This window comes from Lissotriton vulgaris, chromosome 4_1 (assembly GCF_964263255.1).
Source record: "Lissotriton vulgaris chromosome 4_1, aLisVul1.2, whole genome shotgun sequence".
NCBI classification, from domain to species: domain Eukaryota; kingdom Metazoa; phylum Chordata; class Amphibia; order Caudata; family Salamandridae; genus Lissotriton; species Lissotriton vulgaris.
The window spans coordinates 409,303,679-409,311,118 of record NC_141691.1 but is presented as its reverse complement, the minus strand read 5'-3'; the positions used below and the strand labels follow the sequence as shown (position 1 = coordinate 409,311,118).

The 7,440-nt window shown below is 41.6% G+C and overlaps 1 protein-coding gene across 1 annotated transcript in view; it reads left to right on the top strand.

Moving 5' to 3' along the window:
* Nucleotides 1-436: 436 nt before the first annotated feature.
* LOC147718813 (xaa-Pro aminopeptidase 2-like) overlaps nucleotides 437-7,440 on the top strand; it is a 598,118-nt gene continuing 591,114 nt past the window's right edge. The window contains exon 1 of the mRNA XM_086918810.1: nucleotides 437-547. The gene's annotated coding sequence lies outside the window, so the exon portion shown is untranslated. The remainder of the gene's footprint in view (nucleotides 548-7,440) is intronic.

Sequence of the window (7,440 nt, the reverse complement as noted above, 5' to 3'; positions counted from 1 at the left end):
TGTCAATAAACCTACTCCCACATTGGGTTTAGAACGGTGTAAAAGAGCTACCTTTAATTAAATTGGAGGACTAAATTCCTTCAGAGTTCAAGAGAACCAAGGTGCTCCAAATAGGGCGTGTGAACGTTGCACTTAAAAAGTAACACATATTATACCATAAAATAGCACAACATAACAAAACATAACAAAACGGAAGTTTATTACATTTTAGATGATTTATACACGTGTGTGTCTGTTCTGGGTCGGTCTGTATCGGGTATTCTGTATTCAAATAAAGAATAATCTTTAGATGTGGCTAGCGTCCCATTTCTGATGTGATTTCCTCGCAGAAACAGCCCTGTCCCTTCAGACTTAGGTGTGGAGTTTTCTCCAATATCGTCTGCCCACACAAGAGGCTTCCTCAAGTCGGATTACTCTGGTGCCAGGCTAAATTCTTGGCATTCTCTTTGAAAGCAAAGCAGAGCAGAGAGCAGTTAGTTCACTTTGGGTGCTGGCAGCGACAACCTGAAGGATTTCCTGCTCTTTACTCACTAACTTTTAAACAAAGGTAAGACGCGTTTTTCATGTTTTGCAATTTCTACCTACCGCATTGAATTAGAACTCGACTTAAATTGAAGATGTTACGGCGCTGCATGCCAGGCTTCTGTGGCAGTTTCAGTGTCCCAGTGAAAGTACCTTTTTTTTATTATTAACTCGTTTTTAGTAGGTCACTCACGCATGGACTAGCATTGAGGGTGTATGAGCTGTCCTCTTGTGCCCTTACCGTCTCTTGGCCTGGTTCCATCCAGTGACGTAAGGAAACCGGAGAGGCCCCCCTGCAAAGTACGTCGCCCACCACCTACCACTTTTGCTGAGGGGCCCCTAGAACTCGTACCCGCTCGCCGACCCCTCCCCCTGCACTGGGGGGGCTTTTATTACATGACTGGCTCCATCGGGGCTTTAAATGGGATGAAAAAACTAGTGGGTCTCTCAAAGGGGCGTGGCCGATATTAATTAAGGGCGTGGCTTAATATATGCGAAAAATCTGTGCTCAGCATAGTCGGCCGCCCGACTGGTATTTTGCTGCTTCTGTTATTGCCTCCACATATATGATACAAAAAGTAGCATTACACCTATAAGTCAGGACAATTGGCTTTGTCAAAGGCTGTCAGTTGCATAAGTTAGATATACTACGTGTATGCATACAACTATGGCTTCGATGTATTTAATATTGATAATGCTTTCGTTCTTGCGCAAGTGGTTGTGGCGTAATGACCAGAGCTGGCAACTTTGGAACTGAGGACGCAGGTTTGAGTCTCAGCGTTGGCTCAACATCCTGTGTTTCTGGGCAAATCACTTCATCGCCCATGCCTACCAATTAATAAATGAATATGTCCCTGTTGGTGCTCAAGTAAAGTACTTCGAGTTTTGCAATATAGAACTGCAAAAAAATAAAAGTTATTTCAGAAATAGTGAACTGCTGTAGAGTTAAGATTTTGTATCCATTCTGAGAGTGAGGGTGAAAATGGAGAGCCCGCTAGGGACCCATCTGGGCACCTGCTTTAAAGAACTGCCGGTGCTGAGCACCGGCAGGATCCGGCCCACTTAAAGCCCTGGGTTCCATCTGGTTTCACGCCTCAGAGAAGCATTTCTAAGTAAAAGTACATATGTTTCCATCATCTGGGTGTGCAACTGTACAGAAGCTCGGGAGAACCATCATATCTTTATTTTAGGTCACACAGTGGGGTCGTCAGCGTGAATAAACTTGACGCTGGTGCTGTGGGAGAGGACATCGAAATATAGAAATACTTGCTTGTACCACAACGACACTTACGTTAATACTTGGCAGTGGTTTGCGATCGGAAATTTCCTTTATGTGGCTCGGATGTACTTGCCCATTGTTGGTGCAGTTGTAAAAAAAATTAAAAATCTGACCAGGCGACGTGGTTAGACAAAAATGGGTTAGCTGTCAATGCATATATTTCTGTTCATTTCTAACAACGTTGTACAACAATGAACTATGATTTACACGACTACACAATGTTTATTGTTTGTAATAAAAAGTACTGCGTAAAGCAAGGGCCTGTCATAACACGCGGTTCCCTGCGTGCGCGTCGCCTGCATGAAAGGTCATGTTTTCACGATGCTTTCCACAGTTGCACGCCACAATCCGCCCAGGCTGGTACAAGGGGGAGTGTCCTTAGTGTAATAATCTCAGAGGCGTGGGTGCTGGCTGCTTCGGTCTGATCCTGCCCGGGCTGAGTTTATTCTCCAAAGACAGCCGAAGCGCAGGGGATACACAGTCCCAAGGGGATACCAGATATTACACAACACGGGCGCCAGAACTATGGAAGTGTCAGTTCTGCCCCTAAAAGGTTGGATCACAGATATAAGGCAAAACAATGAGAGCATACCAGAGGCAGCCAGGCGAGAGAATGAGCATTCAGTGCGGTTGCACACGTTCTCGACTAAACAAGAGCAGAATGCACTTCTATTATTGGGAATTATCACTTTAATATACAGCATTCCACTAAACTGAGTGCTTGCTTTACAGATGTGTGTGCAGTCTTCTGGTTACATGTTTAAATACTAGTGTGCACACTTCAGTTTATCGCATTTCATTAAACGGAATTAAATCAAATTGAGTTACATTGAATTTGTTAAATCCATTGTTAATTTGAATGCTATTGGCACAGGCCATATTAGTGCAAGTTATAGGCAGAGATGGGAAGTGGAAATCTTGCTATAAAGTGGCTACTCCAGATTCCTGCCACCTACGAGTACGTGAGAGCTAAAATGAATCTGAAGTTCAAAAAACATTCAGCCTCGGTGTCCCTGTACTTGCTCCTCTCCTCATCCCGGGTGTTAACTCATCATGATCAACCAGGGGCTTAATTTGTGAAAAATTAAGTGCTGACGCCCCAAGTTATTTCCAGAACCTGCTGCTGGCCATAGCGGAATCCAAAGGCCGTCAAGCCTTGATTCCACCTCATACCGCTTCCATCCACCCCTCTGTACACTTCTTGCCGTTTTGGCTCACTCCTTCGTACACTTTTTCAACCATGCTGTCTGCTTTTTACTGTTATATGCTGTGTTTCTTATCTTTTAGCTTCCTCCTTCTTTCTCCCTTTTCTGCCGCTTCTCTCTTGCTCTGGGTCAAAGTCTGATGATGAGAAATCAATAATGGTCACAAATAATAATTGTGGGTGAGCCACACTTGCAACTGCAGGCTCAAACTAGGCACTGGATCAACCATTGCAGTTTCTCAAAACTAAATAAAGTATGATCACCATCATGTCACTCTTCAAAACCAGCACCCATTCACAAAAGATCTTATCAATTCAATTCAATTCAACTTTATTCGATTTTTTGTACAGAAAAATCATAAAAGCAAAACTGTTAAAATATCAAGATTATGTAGTTAAAAGAATACCCAATACATAAAAAAACGAATTACTAAAAAATACATTGATTAGTACCCACTGCGTTTTTCAAAATCCTTCTGCTCTCTTACGGATTTTCATATAATCATGCCTTTCCAGTGTTTAATAATGCTTTTCAAGAAGGAAGCAATTGACTTTGTGAAACATTCCTTATCCAGAAACTGCAAGGCTAGGAACGCAGGCCTGCATTGTCTCAGTCCCCAGAGTCTTAAAACAGGGCAAATCCATCTTTTCCTTTGCGGTACATAACATTTACAAAATAAAACCACCTGCATAGTTGATTGCTGGGATTGGTTATCGCAGGGACAACTAATTAGTGTTGGAGACCAGTCGTTTAGTTCAGGAAAGCTTAAATCTAAAACAGGTTAAAACAAATCGCATACCCACTTAATGCAAAATTTAGGTACGGCTGTGTACCATATGTAGTGAGTATAAGTTGATTGGATTGTACCAACGACTTGGCTGCCTGGCTTGCAAATCTATTTGCCTCCATGAGTGTCATACAGGATTTTTAAAGAAATGTTCTATTTAGTGTGTGGAAAATATCAGGATTGTTAAAATATTCTGGGTGACCCAGATCTTTCATTTCAAACATTTTTGTATATAATTCAGCCAGGGGATCTCCAGAGCCCAGTCTAACTTGGTTAATGGAAGTTGTAGTGGTTGTCCAAATCCTGGTTGGATCTTAATAGTATCTGTAATGTAAGGCAAACCTAGTTCTGAGTGGCATATGTAAATAGAAGTGCTGTCTGGAACCGCCAGGACGTATTTAAAAAAGCATTTTCCACTTGTTGAATAGGTTTGGTAGTGCAGTAGCCCCACACACCCGACCAGGACATTGCTATGCTGATGCACTTTGCCTTATAAATTTCCAGGAGTTCGGCTGGAGGTTTTCTTTCCAGGTTCTTTGCAAGATAGCCAGGGCCGTAGTAGCTTTCATAATGAACAGTCTCCTGTTTCTTACAGCCTGATAACATGTCCCCTTGTTGTCAAGTAAAATACCTAAATAAGGGAATGTTGTGGTAGGTTCAACCTTTCTATTGCCAATAATAATCTCCCTGCACCTGGTGCTATTTTGTGAAGCTTCGTGCAGCACTATCAATGTTTCATCATTTAGTTCCTTTTTACGGGACTTCTGAGCCTGAGTGTATTCCTTTCTGCACTGCCTGATCTCATTGATGCATCTATCTGGTTTATGTAAGGCTTGTTTTAATCTTGTGTAAGCTTTAGTGCATCACAAATCGAACCATCCATGACTGCATGTCTGATCTTTCCTATTCACGACCCACAGGGCTCTTTTATTTTGTTTGTGATCTGGAAGTAGGATTCTAAGATTTCAACATGGGTACTTTTCTCATCCAGGCAGGTTAAGAAGGAGTTTAAACAATTTGCCACAATTTGTCTAGTAAACTCCATTGGCTCAACCTTCCCCCATTGTGAGGAATAACCATTTGTTTTATTCATAGCTATGTTTTTAACTGATAATACTGAATTACACTTAGGATTTCGTAGTTCATTGGGGCAGGTTAGATTTATACTAAGTGGGAAGTGGTCGCTTAGGGCGATTTCATGCGTTCTGAAGCTCATAAGTCTAGAGGCATATCTATTCAGAAATATTATATAGTCTATAATTGAGTTCACAAATCTTCCGTTAAAATGTCTGGGTGAAGGGGACAGAGGGGAAACAGAGATTGTTCGCGAATCCTAAATCAAAAGAAAATATAATCTCATTTAACGTTTCCCCTTATATTGAATGGGGAAAGTGAAAGCAAACCTCTAGGTTTCTGATTCTCTAGGTGCAATTCACAATTCTTCCCTCCACTCAATGGACACAGACAAATATTAAAATCACCCCCCAAACAACAATCAGTTCCCTTGCTATCCCGCTTTGTAGCTTATTCAAATCTCGGGCCAGTCCTTTTAAAACGTTCACAATTTGGTCTCATTCAGCATTATTATAAAAATGTACCAATGCATAACAGCAGTGTTTGTCCACATACATAGTTACATTTTGATAAAAAAAATATCAGAGGTTATCAGGGTAATCTTGTCAATATTCAAGCGATTAGAAATATAAATGCATAAACCCCCCTTAGATCTCCCATGTATAACAGGAACAGCCGGAAAATGGAACGTCATATAACCATTAATATGAGTTTCATCTACCGTCCAAGTTTCTTGTAAACATAGTATGTTAACATTATCAATAAACTCTAGCCAGGTTGAATTTGTGAGGTTTGAGTGGAAACCAGCTACATTCCAAAATAACACAGATATATTCCCCATATTTCCTTGATCAAACACTGACCCTCCAGGCTGGACGCATTCCGCGTGAGATGTATCATGTATCATGCCTGACTCACAGGATAAGCTATCAACAGAGATATGTAGTTGAGTATCTTTAGTGGTGTCCCCCATACTAAAATAATCCTCCCCCCCTTTACTCTCTGCTCTTGGGTTCCCAAGGTTATCGGTTCCGTAGGACACATCTGCATAAATTGTTGAGGTTCCATTAACTGGTTTTATCGTAGCTTTTAATTTGCTACCAGAAATATATAGGGAAGTATAGGTGTCAGTGTTCCCTTTAAACCTGTTACTACATTTCCTTTTATTGAGTCAATCTATCTCCTCTAATCTAGCTAGGGGATAAAATCTGTTTCTTACCACCACATTGGGAATATTATATTAATTCCCTGATCCGCCTCCCCTAATCATTCGGGGGCTACTATGATGGGTTGGCTGATAGAAATAGCCCAGGGGTAGGACATTAATGCTTTGCGGTGTGATGGTGGTATTTCCTGATTTCCAGAGAATATATTCTACTAATCTGGGTGTTTTAAATGGCAGGACTATACAGTTCCCTGGTAATGTTTTACCACCTTTCCTGAGCCAACATACTGTTCTTACCATATTAAGGTCTGAAAAAAGTAACTCGGTTAACCCTATCTTGGCCCCAGCCAGTGCAATGCTTTATTTCTTAGAGAATCTCATGTTTCATTATCCTGCGCCATTAGTCTAGGGACATTAGCAAGGATGAAAGTATAAGGTGTTGCTGCTGGTGGTAACTCTAGACCGTCTGGGATTGTTGGAGTTCTCAATCAAACTGGATTTAGGGGGCGGTCATTATTAAATAATTGGGCCGGGTTTGCGTTTCTGAAGTTGGGTGCCTATCTCATATATCCTATTTTTTCCTGGGAGTAATCAGACCGTACAGAAAGTGGTAGTTCTTCCAATGCCCGTAAAGTTTTTCCAGCATAACTAACCTCACCTTGTGTCCCTTCCCTGTTGCTGGTTCCCTAACTATTTTTAGTAACGTGCCTCTAACGAATAGATCTAGATATTTTACCAAAGTTGTTAGGTTTTCTACGTATGGGAACAACAGCAGATTGTTTTTTGGAGGTAGGATCGATATGTTGCTATGCTTACTTGTTTTCTTGTGGGGTTTCAGTATAGTTGGTTTAGGACCCCCATAGTGTGGCTGATCAGCTCTGGCAGATGACCTTAATTTTTTTATCGCCCTTGGGTTTCTTGCGTGCTTAGGCGGGGGTTGTGAGTTCTGCTCCTGATCGCTAACAGACATACGGTCAGTCTCATAGTGAATGCAACCATTTCGCAATAGTGATTGTGTACCCGCCATGCCATCTATGCCTTCTAAATGCCCCAAGGAGGCCAGCTGGATGTTAGTCTCAGTGAGTTTCCTGCCTAAAACCCCCTGTTTATCTTTGTGTATAGATTATTCTACTGTAGAAATCTGCTTCTCAAGGGCCCCTACGCCCGTCAGATAACTCAATAAGGTGTGCTTGAGATGCCCCTTTGCCGCCGGGGAAGGCAGATTATTTGTAGCCTTTCTTTTCCCCCATTTTAACAGGGTAGCAGCTTTTCACAGTTCACGGTTCTTAGGGAGTATAGCAAGTCTTTTCAAGGCCACGCCGGTTAAGATCAGGAGTAAAAAAAAAAAAAAATGTTATCAAGTTCGTACAAATTTACAAATCGGAAATTTAGCCTGAATTACGTTTTT